Source organism: Triticum dicoccoides, chromosome 2A (genome assembly GCF_002162155.2).
Source record: "Triticum dicoccoides isolate Atlit2015 ecotype Zavitan chromosome 2A, WEW_v2.0, whole genome shotgun sequence".
Taxonomy (NCBI): Eukaryota; Viridiplantae; Streptophyta; class Magnoliopsida; order Poales; family Poaceae; genus Triticum; species Triticum dicoccoides.
Genome location: NC_041382.1, coordinates 624,102,110 through 624,121,292, shown reverse-complemented (window position 1 = coordinate 624,121,292; position 19,183 = coordinate 624,102,110).

The window sequence follows — 19,183 nt, the reverse complement described above, 5'->3', positions numbered from 1 at the left end:
GGCTCTTTTCAAGAGGAGTCCAGCTTATGGCAGCGAGAGTGGTTTTATATTACCGCTCCCACGGCCCCTAAGTGGGTGGCGCCACCTGCCTTTTGCTCGGGTCCCCCGCCACGACTGGCGTAATGGGTCAATATGGGGCGGGACTGGGGGCCAGCAAAGGACGTGCCCGAGTTGCAGGGCGACATCCGAGATCTCCTAGAAAGAGACATCAGTCTGGTCATGGTGACACAGGTTATGTTAATTCGCCGAGTTCTGCCCTGCAAACATCGCCCCCTCCGCCTGTGGGAGTTCAACCCGGAGGGACCATGAGTTCTCCAACATTTTCTTGGCATGACGCCCGTGGATATGTACAAATTGTTCTTCGGTCTACAAGTAGTGTGTCCGGATTCTACGGAGGACGCAGGTCTGAGCTGCAATCGTCCGGATACTCAAGTAAGTAGCCTTGTGCCTGGACTCACTATCCATATATTTATCATAAAATTGCCCCTAAAAGAGTTGTCCTTTAAGCAGGAGTGGATAGCAAAAGCAAAGCTAATCAGGTGTCCGGCCCCCCTCCCCGAGACCACACCAGGTCCCGTGCTAGTCAGGATGTTGGAGGTTGTGCCTTCAAAGGGAAGCGAGGGAGGGGACAAGGGAGCTACAGCCTCCTCAAAGGAGGTTGTCCGGAAGGGAGGAATCGAAAATTCCTCTCCTCAGGGGAAGAAGAGGACCACCTCTAAATACCCGGAGACCATGGCCTTAAAGCGGGGGAAGAAATCTTCGCCAGAGGGTCCTGTGCTGGGGGATACTTCGGCCGAATTATGCCCTCAAGGGGATCAACCCTCCACCGAGCCGTAAGTAGAGAGGAGTTTTCTTTTTAAGAAACGAGAGAAATCCCTGCTTTATATCTGAGAAAAGTAATCGAAAATTTACCTTGTAGCTCGGACCTTAGCCCTTCTCAGCAGAGCTCGTCTTCGGGGCATCTTCTTCCGGAGATGATGGAGAGCGGAACGCCTCCCCCTGTCGTATTGCCTTGCGAGGTAGGCGACCCTGAGGTATCGTCGCGGAGGGTTTCTCCAAATTCGGCGGGGCCGGAAGGTAGTCATATGGCCCCCCAAAGCCCTCCGCGTTCGGCCTTCGAAAAGGGCCATCGGACGAGTCCGGCGCCGTCTGGTGCATGGTCGGAGGAGCTGAAGGATCTGCTAGGGCAAGCATCTATCTCAGAGGAGCGCCGTGCATTGATGGGTACGGTGATTGAGAGGATTTCATCCGTGGAGAGCGGATTGCACGAGGCCGTCAGGAGTTTACTGACAGGTTTTGAGGTACGCGAAATAATGTACCATTTTTGGACAGTTGCGCATAAATAAGATGCGCCCTGTGTAGATAGTAGCCCTTGAGACTTTGTGTGTTGTCAAAAGTGACGGCGCACAGAGGATCATAATCCCAGGTCTAATATGCCGCCTTTATACGTAGGTGGCGAAGTGTCCGGTGGCCAGCCGGACTGATGGATTTGCCGAGCTAAAGCGGCAACTTGACATGGCAGATGCCGACATCGCGCTTGTCAACAAGCGGCTTGACGAGGCACAAGGTATGTAATTCCTTCGGCGGCGCCTGGTAAGAGGAGCTTTATGCTAGTATCTTACAATGTGTGCGCTTGATGCAGATGGTACTGCTGCCATGGAGAATCTTCGGGCGGAACTTGCCTGAGCCTAGGAGCAAGCCAGGAAAAGTGATGCGGCTGCAGGGAAGGCAATTGAAGAGCTGAAAGCCGAACAGGCTGCTCACTGCCGAAGCAAGAAGGAAATGGCCGAGATGGCCGTGAAGCTGAAGAACGCTGCTGACCGTTGCAACCTTCTTGAAAAAGAAGATCGGGCGGAACAGACGGACCTGAAGAAGGCCGTTGCCGATGCCAAGGATGCTCGCTCTGCGATGAGAGCTGTGAAGGAGGAGCTGTGTCAGGCCGGAGAAATTGCGGTTGGAAAGCCCTTTATGCTGCGGAGGAAGTTCTGTGATCCTAAACATGCTCCGTTAGACCAGATGTGGAGTACGGCGGACACCTATCTGGATTTAGCAGCGAGTTCCGCGGATGCGGCCGAGCACTTCCGAGATCAAGAAGATCGCGAAGTGGAAAAGCTCTTCTGGTCGCAGTTCCACAATCCAGAGCGTCCACTGTCATTAGCCGATTGTTTGGCCGAATGGGCCGAGCTAAATAGGTTGTCCGGACTCGCCATGAAGTATGTCGTGAGTCATCTGTGGCCAGAGAGACCAGAGCTGAAAAGTTATTTCAACTTGGTGCAGCAGTTCCTTGGTGCGGCGCCGCATATCAATGCGATGAAGAGGTCAGCGTGCATAGAGGGTGCACGGATGGCTCTTGCCCGTGTCAAGACATACTGGGCGGAAATGGAGGCCACCGCTGTTGCATCCCCAGACTCGGATGGAAGCCGAGTACCTGTCGAGTGCTATTTTCAGGAAGTTCTGCAAGGCACTCATTTAATAGAGACACAGTGCTCGAAGGATACTATATTCAAATAGCATGTATTATTGTAAGACAATATTTTGATAAATTGTAGAAGCTTTTTATACTTGTGCCTGCAAGTATTATGATACCTCCTGTGCGGCCATTTAATATATATGTATATATAATCTGAAAGATGGCAGTCGTCGGCTACAGCCCCACGCACATAATGCGGGGGTGCTTGCAGAAGGCGCATTTTCACACTTGATCCAACATCTTGGTCCTACAATGGAGGTGATAGCGCAATGAACTAGGCAATCAGACTATGATGCTTTATCACTTTCACTTAGCCATATGAGTTTGACATTGAGGCTACTTATATAGCCCCTGGTGGCGCCTGCGCTCACCCGAACTTGGGGCGCGTATGTGCCTGGCCAAGAAACGGCCCTTCGTTAATGCGGAGGAATCCTAAAGATTCTGGTATGTCATCGAGTGGTTGACTAGTCTCACGCTATATCATGACAGTCAGTTTTCGGCTTTCTCTACTGAGGTGCTCGCCTGGCTGAACCGGGGCACAATCGCAGTAGTTCTCCTGGTGCCGCCTTAGCCGATAGAGCGGAACGTAAGGCAGCAAAACACAGGAGCCGGGTGTCGGTGTCAAAACCGGCGGATCTCGGGTAGGGGGTCCCGAACTGTGCGTCTAGGATCGATGGTAACAGGAGGCAGGGGACACAATATTTTACCCAGGTTCGGGCCCTCTTGATGGAGGTAAAACCCTACGTCATGCTTGATTAATATTGATGATATGGGTAGTACAAGAGTAGATCTACCACGAGATCAAGGAGGCTAAACCCTAGAAGCTAGCCTATGGTATGATTGTTGTATGATGAAGTTGTGTGTTCTATCGACTAGCCTGGCCCTGGTTTATATAATGCACCAAAGGCCTAGGTTAACAAGAGTCCTAGCCGAATACGCCGGTGGGGAGAAGTCCTTGTCTTGATCGCCAAGTCTTTGTGGAATCTTCCTTGTATGCGGAAGCTGTCCGAACTGGCCCATGAGTATACGGCCATGGGGGTCCTCGGCCCAATCAAACTGATCGGGAGACGATGTGATGAGTACCCCCTAGTCCAGGACACCGTCAGTAGCCCCCTGAACCGGTATTCAAGTTAGGGACGCTCCTCGATTCTTCCGAACTGTTCTTCATCTTCGGTTGACGGTCTTGAAAACTGGTTCAACAAATCTTCTCATCTTCGATCTTGAGGATCGCCGAAATGCATTCGGCGAGTTTACACATTGGGTATCCGAGGAGCCCCTTTAAGTTTCCGGCCTTTATCAATGCGTTGTTATTTTTATGCCACACCTCGGGTTTGAAGTTGTTCCCGGGAGGCGGTGTCCTCTTGCATCCGAGCTCCAACACTGGACTGCATTAGAGGTATCTTTTGCAGCCGAGCACCAACGCCGGACTGCTTTCCGAGCTCCAACGCCGGAATGTATCCGAGCTCCAACGCCGGACTGTGTCCAAGCTCCAACGCTGGACTATATCCGAGGTGTCATATCACCTTGGTTCAAAAAAGTTGAAGGAGTTTAGCCGAGCTTAATGCCGGAAATGCCCTCTATGGAGCCAGCCACTAGCGCCCGAGCTTTATGCCGGACTGCTTCCAAGGTGGTGCAATTTATTCTCTGCCGAGATATATAGCCAGTAGCCCTCAAGATGTGTATCGGTCTAAAACCCGAGATGCACATGAAGGATGACGTAAGACCGCTGATCCCAGTAGCCGCTGAGACTCAGGTTGATTTGCAAAATCGGCCTGAGGATCAAGTCCTAGCTCGGCAGAATACTTCGGGACACTAAAAGCGGCGTGCTCAGTCCTCGAGACTCAGGTTAGGTGCGGCCGACCAACCTGAGGATCAAAATCTCCTCGGAAACTATATTGCACATAAAATTTTCTGCATTGGACAAGCAATGCAGTAGCCCCCGAGACACTGGTCGGGTGGCAACACCATATCAGGGGATCGATGTGCCCCTTTAATATTTGTCAATAATAAGCCCGAAGCCTAGTAGCCCCCGAGCCTTAATGCGGGCACGGGTGGCCGAATTAAGGATTAATATCCATAGTAAAATCACAAATTATGTGTAATGATTCTATGTATCCAAGTGTTTTACGTCATTAATGCTCAGATCCGTGTTGTACAAAACTTTGTTAACCGACCATCGGCTTCCACCTCCTCGGCCAGTAGCCGAGGAGTATTTGTCCTACTTTATAAAACCTTTATGAGGGCAAAGATTTACAACAAACAAGGCAATCTGGCCATACGGTTTTATAAACAAAGGTACGCAGAGAGTTATATTACTGTTTAACAGAAGAAATGTCTTCCAAAGAAAATAGTCCCGCTATCGGTTCCTTTCTTTGGGTTGTCATGCTAAGCATGATCATTAAACCTCAGCTCTAATGTAAGAGCAAAATATCGAGGATTTAGTTCGGGAGGCCAGTTAATAGCCCCCGGTAGTGTTTGGCGACAATCGGGGTCAAGCCGTAAACACTTCGGCCAATGTTATGAATGGCCCGTCATTTAACATAGTCATCGGATCGCTGACCAGTTTACGCTTATTGTGACAGTCAGTTTTCGGCTTTCTCCACTGAGGTGCTTAACCATGTGAGCTGGAAGCACAATCGCAGTGGTTCTCCCTTTGCACGCCTAGCTGAACAAAACGGAACGTAGGAAGCAAGTGCAGGAGCCGGGCAACCCAACTATTGACCGAAGACACAATTCGAAACCGATGCATATATAGCAATATCTGAGAATGTTTTTGCCGAATCCCTAAAGGTGTCCGGCGTTGCACTGCGAGACTAATGCTGGAAAAGCACAAATAGTTTAAAAGTGCCAAAAAGCTTGGAAAACCAAGAAATGCCAGTAAAAACATGATGTCCGAACAAGATCAAGTGTTCGGTGCCAATCCGAAAATTGGTCTTAGAAAAAAGAAGTGCTTCTGTCGTGCTTTAACATGATACATCCTATCTCAAGACTTCGAGCGGTCAGCCTACGGCTTCAACCTCCTATCCCGAGGGCGGAGTACTTCTCATTAGGCCAGTTTAGCAAACTAAACTTTAGCGGCTTTGAGAGATAAATTAGGCTCACCGGCTAGTGACCGCACACTCGCGTCGAAAAAAGGAGCGATAAATAATAATAATAAAACTTTGCAACGACTAGGAAGAAGAACACTTATTTTAAAACGGCTCAAATAAACTTAAGAGCCCCCAAGTGACTTGAGTAAAAGAATGATTCCATGTACCGAAGTACTTATATCATATCTATGTTCAACCGAACTTTAAACGCGTCTTAACCGACCGCCGGCTTCTCCCTCTTCTGTCAAGGACTGAAAAGTGTTATGTAATCCATCTGTCGAGAATATCGATGGTGTTACCAATAACCAGGCAATCAGGCCATAAGGCTGTAACAGACAAAGCGCGCTCAGGGAACTTATGCTATATTACTGCAAAGTGTAAGAAGCATCTTCGAAGAAAATAGTACCCCCACTGATACCTTTCTTCGGCGCTCATTGTTATTATGAGACTTGTGCAATAGATTTTTTGTACTCATGAGTTCCGTTGTGTGCCGACCATCATTGAAAACAATAAGAGCGCTAGCTTTCGGCTTCACCCAGTCTGAGGTCCGGCTCGGGTGACCCGATCGTGACAATCGCAGAGGTGTTCCCTTTACTCCCTAGCCGAACAATCAGGAACGTAGGGTAAACACAGGAGCGACGCAAGCCAGCTTGCAAATCGCTTAAGTCAATATGGTGCATATTGTGGCGTAATACACGAACAAGGAACGAAGTCGTACAAGTATAATCATATGCAAGAGGAAAAGCTTCATAAAGGAAGCCCCCAAGTAAACGGGGTATTTGAATTTATGGGTCACAAACAAAGTTTGGACAAGGAAATTTTTTACAAGCAACTTTTTTCCAAAAAAGTATAATTCTTGGTCGAACCGAACACAAGTTAGAAATTAAAGCTTTGAGCATGAAAGTGACTTAGCTGGTTAATGTGTTCGGTATTGATGACGCGGTCCGAGCTTGATGCGGGGCAAGGTTCCATCCCCCAAGCCGGTCCCGAGGTGGCGGAGCGGAGAGCTCGACACGCCGAAGTGGTGACATAGCACGGTCAATGCAGACCGGCAGAGTGACGCCGAAGTCCCCGGATCATTTTCCTGTGCACAAAAAAAAGTGCAAACCGGAGATAATAGTAATAATGATAATTAAAAAAATGTTGCATAATAAATAATTTATGCAAAGTGAGGAATAGAAGAAATATGGCCTGGCGCCGAAGTCAATGTCGATGCAGGATGTCGGCGTGATGTAGTAAAGGTGTGGCAAAGCCTGAATTCATAGGTCGGTCCGAGCTCCGGATGCGGCATTCGCCGGACTATGCACGGAAACTGATCGAACCACCACATGACCATCGTTAATGCGGTCACCATTTGATAGACCTGCGTACATATCATGGACAAATCAGAGTAATAATTCCTTAGGAAAAATGAACCCAAACAAGCAAAAAATACTGGGATTAATAGCACCTGGTTTATTTGTTGTAGCAATCCGAAGGAAGATGATTCCCAAAATTGGGACTCGCTCCGCACACCCATTGCCTGATGGGCGATAAAACGACGGCATGGCAATGCTAGTAAAGGTTGACTCGCCGAGGCAAAGCCCTCGGCCCAGCTAACGTGACGGAGCTGGTCGGCTAGTGACGCCGAAGCGTCCGGAGTAGGTTGATGAAGAGATGGCGAAGCCCCCGGTCCAGCCGAGATGTCGAAGTAGGTCGGCGTGATGGACACCAGCTTGAAGAAGCAATAGTGCAGCCCTGTCGATGCAGGTCGTGACGTGGTCGATGCCGGCTTGATGAAGCGACCGTGCGGCAATGCCGGTATGCCCGCTCCATATAATTCGTGGGGTGGCGATGTTGATGATGATTTATCCATCATGATGCCGGACTCTTGTTCGGCTTACCGAGATGATGATCCGAGGAAGTTGAGCTCGGCTAAAGTGACGACGTGTCTAGCGCAGGTCGGCAGCCGTGGAGTAATATTGCCGGACTGGTTTGACACCAGCATGATGTTGAAGATCATGTTCAAAAGATCTTAAAGTTAGGGGGGTGTGTTTGGGAACAAAACACAATACCCCATACGAAACTTCCTTCAAAAGGGATGTCCGAAATCCCGTTCATAAAAAAGATGAACTCGGGTCGAATTCGTTTTCGCGCAGAAAATAGATCCGAAAAATGATGCATTAATCGGAAGGTTTCCGGAGTTTGGACGGTCGGATCAAGCTGAAATTTTGAGAGGTGGTCGATATAGGAATTCCGCAGCCGATCAACGGTTGGATCGTCCAAAGGACGTCCGAGCCAGAAGCTGGACACCACGCTCTAAACTCATCCAAATTCCCATCCAGATTTGACAGGGCTCCGGTATATCATGGACTGCTAGAGATTCCTCCATCGGAACTTGACGAAATTTTCCAGGGTTGTTATAGACCCAATTCCGCACAATTCCACCAAAGCGATCGTCAAAGCGATACTCGAGGAGGTGGTGGCGATAGATACGAGTTCGCTGTCCAAAAAAACAGCACAGTCGCTTGAGGGCAATGTTGGCGTTGAGCCCCCGAGCTCCATAGATAATTCCTCCGTGATCTTGATAGAGATCGGAGTTGATGTTTGATGAAGGCCCTCGTACGAACATGGTGATCCGAACACGGGGCGCAATTCTTGATCGTACCAAGGTGACCAGTCGAACTGGTGACGAAGACGCCGAAGTCGCAGTTGATCTGCAGGCGAGCCATCGATCCTTTTGTCGATCACACAGCGGAACTCTCAATGAAAGCACCAATGTCGGTGTCAAAACCGGCGGATCTCGGGTAGGGGGTCCCGAACTGTGCATCTAGGATCGATGGTAACAGGAGGCAGGGGACACAATGTTTTACCCAAGTTCGGGCCCTCTTGATGGAGGTAAAACCCTATGTCCTGCTTGATTAATATTGATGATATGGGTAGTACAAGAGTAGATCTACCACGAGATCAAGGAGGCTAAACCCTAGAAGCTAGCCTATGGTATGATTGTTGTATGATGAAGTTGTGTGTTCTATCGACTAGCCTGGCCCTGGTTTATATAATGCACCAAAGGCCTAGGTTAACAAGAGTCCTAGCCGAATACGCCGGTGGGGAGAAGTTCTTGTCTTGATCGCCAAGTCTTTGTGGAATCTTCCTTGTATGCGGTAGCTGTCCGAACTGGCCCATGAGTATACGGCCATGGGGGTCCTCGGCCCAATCCAACTGATCGGGAGACGATGTGATGAGTACCCCCTAGTCCAGGACACCGTCATCGGGCAAACCCAACATTTGACCAAAGACTTGATTCGGAGCTGATGCATATAAGGCCAAACTCGCGACGCCGAACACTCCCTAAGGTATTCGGTCTTTATGAGGGCGGGCGGGATAACGCCCTTAGTAATAAGCCCCTAGTGTCCAGGTACGCGCAAAAACTCTGACGTGGCCACATGCCAAAATGCCAGCCTCCTCCTTGGTTATACAAAGAAACCAGGGGATGTGTATCAACAAGAGACAGTAAAAAAGGTTTACGCAGGGTCTTAATCTGAAAAGATCCTTGGAACGGGTCCCTACTGCACGTCTGCGCATGTGTCTCTGTTGTGCCGTATCCTGGACAGGCGTAGCATGGTGTTTATCTGTAAAAGAGTGGAACTTAGTTAAAGAAAGATCGTGCCGAACATGAGTTATACTAAATAAACAAAGTATAAATCAAAATGGGTAAAATTGAGCTTTATTTTCTCTTGTTTTATATGCGCGGAGCCCCTAGTACAGGGGTATACGGCTATTAAGCCTTTATCAATTGTATGTTTATGCCGGACTCGTCTAGCCATGTCCGTGGTCTTGACGACCTGTTTAGACGCTTTGGCTGGTGAAGCCGCTTTATTGTGGGGCTGTCAAGGCAGCCGCACTATTTTCCGCGCGGGAGGAACACTCAATGTTTTCCCTTTAATGAGATGATGCCTCGTGGACCGGGCATCTTAAGTGTAAGAGATGCATAATGCAGTATTGCGTTAAAGCGGGCGAAAGCTTCGCGTCCCAGCATTGCTTGATAGCTACTTGAGAATGGGGCGATGTGGAAAGTTAGCTGTTCGCAACAGAAGTTATCGGGGGAGCCGAACATAACCTCTAGCCGGAGAGAACCCATGCAACGGGCATCCGGGCCTGGCATTACCCCTTGAAAGGAGGTTTTGCTATGGCGAATTTTTGTTGGGTCTATCCCGATGTTGCGGATTGTGTGCTGGTATAACAGGTTTAGACCACTGCCGCCGTCCATCAGGACATTTGTAAAATGGAGTCCGCCGATTATTGGATCTAATACCAAGGAAGTCTAGCCCACGTTCCGGATACTTCTAGAGTAATCCTGATGGTCGAAGGTGATTGGTTTTAACAACCATTGGCGAGACTCCTTTGGGATAGGCCGTATGGCGCGTATCTCTTGTGGCGCCGTTCTGTTCGTCACGTGAAGTAAGTTTACTATTTTGACTTCTTGTGGGAAATCCTTTTGTTTCCTGGTGCTCTGCTTGTGGGGTTCGTCGTCGTCCTCACTTGGTGTGTCGAGCCCCTTGTGTTCGGCGTTGAGCTTGCCGTCTTGCTTGAAAACCCAACAATCTCTGTGGGTATGGTTCGCAGGCTTCCCGAGAGTACTGTGTATTTGACATACCTTGTCCAAGATTTTGTTTAAGTTGGATAGCTCGTCCCTGTTATCCTTGAGGGGCGGCTTTCTCTGATCCTGCCGCGAGCTTTTGAATCCGGCGTTGACCACCGTGCTCTTCGGGCTGTTTCCCTTATTCCGGCGCTGGTCCTTGATGCGTCGGGGTTTTCTGTTTCCATCCCTAACTTCGGATGTACTTGGGTCGCTGGTGCTGCATCTTGCCAACCAGCTGTCCTCTCCTGCGCAAAAGCGGGCCATGAGGCTCGTCAATGTGGCCATTGTTCTTGGCTTTTCTTGGCCGAGGTGTCTGGCGAGCCATTCGTCTCAGACGTTGTGCTTAAAAGCTGCTAGGGCTTCGTCGTCCGGACAGTCAACTATCTGATTCTTTTTAGTAAGAAATTTGTTCCAGAATTTCCGGGCTGACTCTCCGGGCTGTTGAGTTATGTGACTGAGATCGTTTGCATCCACAGGGCGGACATAGGTCCCTTGAAAATTTGCCCGGAAAGCATCCTCAAGCTCTTCCCAACTTCCAATGGTGTTTTCGGGAAGGCTTTTGAGCCATGCCTGGTTGGCCCTTTAAGCTTGAGGGGTAAGTATTTTATGGCGTGGAGGTCATCTCCTCTGGCCATGTGTATGTGGAGGATATAATCCTCGATCCAGACCCCAGGGTTTGTTGTTCTGTCGTATGCCTCTATGTTTACGAGCTTGAATCCCACTGGAAATTCATGGTCCGGCACCTCGTCGGTGAAACATAGGGGGTGTGCGGCACCCCTGTATTTGGGTGTGCCGTGATGTTCAGATATTTGTTGTGTTGCATTGCTTACTAGAGCTTGCTTTCTTGGCCCGTATATAGATCTGGCTGTGCTATCTTTTTGATGCGGATCCTTTGGTGGATCGCGTGCCAGCTTATGTGCGGCGCCGCTTGCCGCTCCATGTTGGCCATGCGGTCGTCCATCCGACCGGATGGCTTACCTATTTTTTGACTGCGGGGGCTCTAAGGCCTCCTCATCAAATTCGGGCAGTAGCTTTCGCTTTGGATAGCTTTTTGTGCGGCGACTGTCGGCATATTTGTCTGCGGTGTTGCGTGCTTTGCTCCATCTGATTCTGAGTGCATCTTCCGCAGTTTTGAGCTTCTGCTTCTGCTTTTTCAGGCTATGCGCAATGGCGACGAGCCTTTTGTGGAGGTTCTTCTGCTCCATGAGTTTATCCGGCGTAAGGTTGTCCGGACTGTTGTTTTCGCCGGGGACGGGGTGTTCGGTTTGTTTATCCAAGTTTCCCTCTTCGGACGCTTGCTCGAAGGCATGTTCGTCGTCCGCCAGCTCGTCCTGCTCTATGGCTGGGTCTGTATGACTGCTGTCTCTGTCGAGGCGGGGCTTGGAGCGGCGCTTACGTCGCCGCTTTGATTGCTTTTCGAGTGAACGATCTCTCGTTGCATCCCTGTGTTCCTCGTTGTCGCTTCCTTTGGGTGTGTCCACCATGTATACATCATGAGATGAGGTGGCTGTCCAGTGCCTTATAGGCGTTGGTTCATCTTCATCTCCTACATCGTCATCCATACCGTCGATGTCTTCGGAGTCGAAGTCGAGCACGTCGTTTAAATTATCGACGGTGGCTACGAAGTGGGTGGTGGGTGGGCTTTGAATTTCTTCATCATCCGCATCCCAACCTTGTTGACCATAGTCCAGCCAGGGCTCTCCTGATAAAGAGAGAGACTTTAGTGAATTCAGAATATCGCCGAAGGGCGAGTGCTGAAAGATGTCCGCGGTGGTGAACTCCATGATCGGCGCCCAATCGGGTTCGATTGGTCGGGGCGCGGAGGGCTTCAAGTCTGGAGAGGAGTCCAGCTCCTTGGAGCCACGGGCTTTGCAGAGAATAGGGCAGGTGTTCGGCTCGATCGCCGTAGAGATTGTAGCCCCCGAGGCGGTGTCTAACCACCTATCCTCGATTGGTGTGATCGGCTCCGAGCTAGGGGTCGGAGCGGACACAGGTGCGGCCTCCAGGGCACTGTTCGGCGGCAGAGCTAAATCATGCCCATCATGATAGTGCGGCGCGCTCGGCTGTGGCTCGAATCTGTCGAAGATCGAGTCTCTGCGGATGTCGGCCATGTAGTTCAGACTTCCAAATCTGACCTGATGGCCAGGGGCGTAGCTTTCGATCTGCTCCAGATGGCCAAGCGAATTGGCCCGCAGTGCAAAGCCGCCGAATACGAAGATTTGCCCGAGGAGAAAAGTCTCACCCTGGATCGCATCGCTGTTGATGATTGGAGAAGCCATCGGGCCTAAAAGTGACGGCACAGAGGAACTCTCAATGAAAGCACCAATGTCGGTGTCAAAACCGGCGGATCTCGGGTAGGGCGTCCCGAACTGTGCGTCTAGGTCGGATGGTAACAGGAGGCAAGGGACACGATGTTTTACCCAGGTTCGGGCCCTCTTGATGGAGGTAAAACCCTACGTCCTGCTTGATTAATATTGATGATATGGGTAGTACAAGAGTAGATCTACCACGAGATCAGAGAGGCTAAACCCTAGAAGCTAGCCTATGGTATGATTGTTGTTCGTCCTACGGACTAAAACTCTCCGGTTTATATAAACTCCGGAGAGGGCTAGGGTTACACAGAGTCGGTTACAATGGTAGGAGATCTACATATCCGTATCGCCAATGCTTGCCTTCCACGCCAAGGAAAGTCCCTTCCGGACATGGGACGAAGTCTTCAATCTTGTATCTTCATAGTCCAGGAGTCCGGCCGAAGGTATAGTCCGGCTATCCGGACACCCCCTAACCCAGGACTCCCTCAATCCTCCTCTAAATGATTTAAGTGACTTGACTTGGCGCATGTTCACGCATGTAGTTGAAACAAAATCAACATAGCCTTCACAATATTTATGTTCATGGTGGATTATATCCTACTCATGCTTGCATTCGGTGTTGATTAATTTTAATGCATGTTCATCAATGTTGTCGCTTCCCAGTCTTTTGCTAGCCTTCACCTGTACTAAGCGGGAATACTTCTTATGCATCCAATCCCTTAAACCCCAAAGTTATTCCACATGAGTCCACTATACCTACCTATATAGGGAATCTATCCGCCGTTCCAAGTAAATTTGTATGTGCCAAACTCTAAACCTTCAAATAAATATCCTGTTTTGTATGCTCGAATAGCTCATGTATCAACTAGGCCTGTCTGTATCTTCCATGTTAGGCGGGTTATTCTCAAGAGGAGTGGACTCCGCTCCTCACTCACAAGATAAATGGCTGGTCACCGGGATGCCCAGTCCCATGCTTTATGCAAACTAAATCAAAATAATTGCAAACAAAACTCCCCCTGGGACTCTTGTTAGTTGGAGGCACTCGTTGTTTCGAGCAAGCCATGGAATGATGCTTGTTGGTGGAAGGGGGAGTATAAACTTTACCATTCTGTTTGGGAACCGCCTATAATGTGTGTAGCATGGAAGATATCGCCATCTCTTGGTTGTTATGTTGACAATGAAAGTATACCGCTCAAAATATTATTCACCTTTGTTTCAAAACCGAGCTCTGGCACCTCTACAAATCTCTGCTTCCCTCTGCGAATGGCCTATCTATTTACTTTTATGCTGAGTCATCATCCTCTTATTAAAAAGCATCAGTTGGAGAGCACCGCTGTCATTTGCATTCATTACTGTTAATTTACATTGAGTATGACTTGATTGGATCTCTTTTACCATGAATTACAATTTCGAGTCAGTCCTTGGTCTTTAAAGGTGCTCTGCATTTATGTTTTGCGGTCTCAGAAAGGGCTGGCGAGATACCACCTTGTTATATCATATTACGATTGTTTTGAGAAAGTGTTTTCATCCGAGATTTATTATTATTGCTCGCTAGTTGATTATGCCATTGATATGAGTAAACTTGAGACCTAAGTGTTATTGCAAATGTGGTTAGTTATAATCTTTGCTGAAAACTTGAATGCTGGCTTTACATATTTACAACAACAAGAGCAAACGGAGTTTGTAAAAGTTTTTCTTTATCACTTTCAGTTTGTCAACTGAATTGCTTGAGGACAAGCAAGGGTTTAAGCTTGGGGGAGTTGATACGTCTCCGTCGTATCTACTTTTCCAAACACTTTTGCCCTTGTTTTGGACTCTAACTTGCATGATTTGAATGGAACTAACCCAGACTAACGTTGTTTTCAGCAGAATTACCATGGTATTATTTATGTGCACAAACAAACGTTCTCGGAATGACCTAAAACTTCACGGAGCAACTTTTTGGAAAATATAAAGAACACCTGCAAAAGATGAAGGCCAGGGGGCCCACCACCTGTCCACGAGGGTGGGGGGCGCGCCTGCCCCCCTAGGGCACGCCCCCTACCTCGTGGGCCCCCTGCTGCCTCTCCGACTCCAACTCCAACTCTATATATTGTGTTTCTGGGAGAGAAAAATCGGGGAGAAGAATTCATCGCATTTTACGATACGGAGCTGCCGCCAAACCCTAAAACCTCTCGGGGGGCTGATCCGGAGTCCGTTGGGGCTCCAGAGAGGAGAATCCATCGCCATCGTCATCATCAACCATCCTCCATCACCAATTTCATGATGCTCACCGCTGTGCGTGAGTAATTTCATCGTAGGCTTGCTGAACGGTGATGGGTTGGATGGGATCTATCATGTAATCGAGTTAGTTTTGTTAGGGTTTGATCCCTAGTATCCACTATGTTCTGAGATTGATGTTGCTATGACTTTACTATGCTTAATGCTTGCGGCCCGAGTGCCATGATTTCAGATCTGAACCTATTATGCTTTCATCAATATATGAGTGTTCTTGATCCTATCTTGCAAGTCTATAGTCACTTATTATGTGTTATGATCCATTAACCCCGAAGTGACAATAATCGGGATACTTACCGGTGATGACCGTAGTTTGAGGAGTTCATGTATTCACTATGTGTTAATGCTTTGTTCTGGTACTCTATTAAAAGGAGGCCTTAATATCCCTTAGTTTCCGTAAGGACCCCGCTGCCATGGGAGGGTAGGACAAAAGATGTCATGCAAGTTCTTTTCCATAAGCACGTATGACTATGTTCGAAATACATGCCTACATTATATCAATGAACTGGAGCTAGTTCTGTGTCACCCTAGGTTATGACTGTTACATGATGAACCGCATCCGGCATAATTCTCCATCACTGATCCATTGCCTACGAGCTTTCCATACATTGTTCTTCGCTTATCTACTTTCCCGTTGCTATTGATATCATCACTACAAAATACCAAAAACATTACTTTTACTACTGTTACCTTTTGTTACCGTTACCACTACTATGATATTACTTTGCTACTAAATACTTTGCTGCAGATACTAAGTTTCCAGGTGTGGTTGAATTGACAACTCAGCTGCTAATACTTGAGAGTATTCTTTGGCTCCCCTTGTGCCGAGTCAATAAATTTGGGTTGAATACTCTACCCTCGAAAACTGTTGTGATCCCCTATACTTGTGGGTTATCAACCTCTGACAAGTAATTTGCCTACAAGATGGAGGAGAATAGCTCAACCAATGAGCATGTGCTCAGAATGTCTGAGTACTACAATCGCTTGAAGCAAGTGGGAGTTAATCTTCCATATAAGATAGTGATTGACAGAGTTCTCTAGACACTATCACCAAGTTACTGGAACTTCGTGATGAACTATAATATGCAAGGGATGGAAAAGACAATTCCCGAGCTCTTCGCAATACTAGAGGTAGAAATCAAAAAGGAGCATCAAGTGTTGATGGTTAACAAGACCACTAGTTTTAAGAAAAAGGTCAAAGGGAAGAAGGGGAACTTCAAGAAGAATAGCAAGCAAGTTGCTACTCCCGGGAAGAAGCCTAAGTCTAGACCTAAGCCTGAAACTGAGAATACGGTTATTCATTTATGTCGGAGAATAATTATTGTTTTGTTTACATGAATAAAACCTTCAATGGTCATACACGCAATGTGAATGGTTTGTTGAATCTCGATCGTGGTTATACACATATTCATAATATTGATGTCAAAAGATGCAACGTTAATAATAATAGTGCAACTTATTTGTGGCGCTGCTGTTTAGGTCATATTGGTGTAAAGCGCATGAAGAAACTCCATGTTGATGGACTTTTGGAATCACTTGATGCTTGCGAACCATGCCTCATGGGCAAGATGACTAAGACTCCATTCTCCGTATCAATGGAGCAAGCCACTGACTTATTGGAACTAATACATACAGATGTATACGGTTCGATGAGTGTTGAGGCTCATGGCGGGTATCGTCATTTTCTAACCTTCACAGTTGATTTGAGCAGATATAGGTATATCTACTTAATGAAACACAAGTCTGAATCATTTTGAAAAGTTCAAAGAATTTCAGAGTGAAGTGGAGAATCATCGTAACAAGAAAATAAAGTTTCGGCGATATGATCGCAGAGGCTGATATTTGAGTTACGAGTTTTGGCCTTCATTTAAAACAATGTGGAATAGTTTCACAACTCACGCCACCTGGAACACCATAGCGTATTGGTGTGTCCGAATGTCGTAATCGTACTTTATTAGATATGGTGCGATCTATGATGTCTCTTACCGATTTACCGCAATCATTTTAGGGGTTATGCATTAGAGACAGATGCATTCACGTTAAATAGGGCACCATCTAAATCCGTTGAGACGACACCATATGAACTATGGTTTGGCAAGAAACCAAAGTTGTCATTTCTTAAAGTTTGGGGTTGCGATGCTTATGTGAAAAAGTTTCAAACTGATAAGCTCGAACCCAAATCAGAGAAGTGTGTCTTCATAGGATACCCAAAAGAAACTGTTGGGTACACCTTCTATCACAGATCCGAAGGCAAGATATTTGTTGCTAAGAATGGATCCTTTCTAGAGAAGGAGTTTCTCTTGAAAGAAGTGAGTGGGAGGAAAGTAGAACTTGATGAGGTAATTGTACCTTCCCTCGAATTGGGAAGTACTTCATCACAGAAATCAGTTTTCGTGATTCCTACACCAATTAGTGAGGAATCTAATGATGATGATCATGAAACTTTAGATCAAGTTACTACCGAACCTCGTAGGTCAACCAGAGTACGCTCCGCACGAGAGTGGTACGGTAGTCCTGTACTGGAAGTCATGTTACTAGACCATGATGAACCTACGAACTATGAGGAAGCGATGATGAGCCCAGATTCCGTGAAATGGCTAGTGGCCATGAAATCTGAGATGGGATCCATGTATGATAACAAAGTATGGACTTTGATTGACTTGCCCGATGATCGGTGAGCCATTGAGAATAAATGGATCTTCAAGAGAAAGACGGACGCTGACAGTAGTGTTACTATCTACAAAGCTTGAATTGTCGCAAAAGGTTTTCGACAAGTTCAAGGTCTTGACTACGATGAGATTTCTACACTCGTACCGATGCTTAAAAGTCTGTCCGAATCATGTTAGCAGTTGCCACATTTTATGAAATCTGGCAAATGGATGTCAAGACTGTATTCCTTAATGGATTTATTAAAGAAGAGTTGTATATGATGCAATCAGAAGGTTTTCTCAATCCTAAAGGTGCTAACAAAAGTGTGCAAGCTCCAGCGATCCATCTATGTACTGGTGCAAGCATCTCGGAGTTGGAATATATGCTTTGATGAGTTGATCAAAGCATATAGTTTTATACAGACTTGCGTGAAGCCTGTATTTACAAGAAAGTGAGTGGGAGCACTACAGCCTTTCTGATAGGTATATGTGAATGACATATTGTTGATCGGAAATGATGTAGAATTTTTCTAGAAAGCATAAAGGAGTGTTTGAAAGGAGTTTTTCAAAGAAAGACCTCAGTGAAGCTACTTACATATTGGGCATCAAGATCTATAAAGATAGATCAAGACGCTTGATAAGACTTTCGATGAGTACATATCTTGATAATATTTTGAAGGAGTTCAAAATGGATCAGTCAAAGAAGGAGTTCTTGCCTGAGTTGTAAGGCATGAAGTTGAGTAAGACTCAAAACCTGACCACGGCAGAAGATAGAGAGAGAATGAAAGTCATTCCCTATGCCTCAGCCCTAGGTTCTATAAAGTATGTCATGATGTATACCAGACCTATTGTGTACCTTGCCATGAGTTTGGCAAAGGGGTACAATAGTGATCCAGGAATAGATCACTGGACAGCGGTCAAAATTATCCTTAGAGGAGTAAGGAAATATTTCTCGGTTATGGAGGTGACAAAGAGTTCGTCGTAAAGAGCTACGTCGATGCAAGCTTTAAACACTGATCTGAATGACTCTGAGTCTCAATCTGGATACATATTAAAAGTGGGAGAAATTAGCTAGAGTAGCTCCATGCAGAGCATTGTTGTAACGCCCCGAGACCGATGTGCCAGGTGTCCTCCAGTTATTCGCTGTTGTTGTGTTGTCATTGCTTGCGTGTCATGCATTGCATATCATGTCATCATGTGCATCGCATTTGCATTCATGTTCGTCTCATGCATCCGAGCATTTTCCCCGTTGTCCGTTTTGCATTCCGACGCTCCTATCTCCTCCGGTGGTCCATTCTGCCTTCCTTCCGTGTGTGGGGGTTAAATGTTTCCGGATTGGACCGAGACTTGTCATGCGGCCTTGGTTTACTACCGGTAGACCGCCTGTCAAGTTTCGTACCATTTGGACTTCGTTTGATGCTCCAACGGTTAACCGAGGGACTGAGAAGGCCTCGTGTGTGTTGCAGCCCAACACCCTTCCAAAGTAGTCCAAAACCCACCTAAACCTCTTCCATCATCTCGGTCGTTCGATCACGATCGCGTGGCCGAAAACCGCACCTCATTTGGACTCTCCTAGCTCCCTCTACCTATAAATATGTGCTCCCCTCCCGAAATTCGCAGATGAACCCTAGCCTTCTTCCACCTCCAGCCGCCGGACGTCTCCATCCCGGACCGGACGTGTCTGCACCGCCGTCCACGGCAAATCCTGTGCCGCCATGTCACCCTCTCTCTCTCTCCTCCCGCCGCTGCAGCCCGCGGGGCCCGAG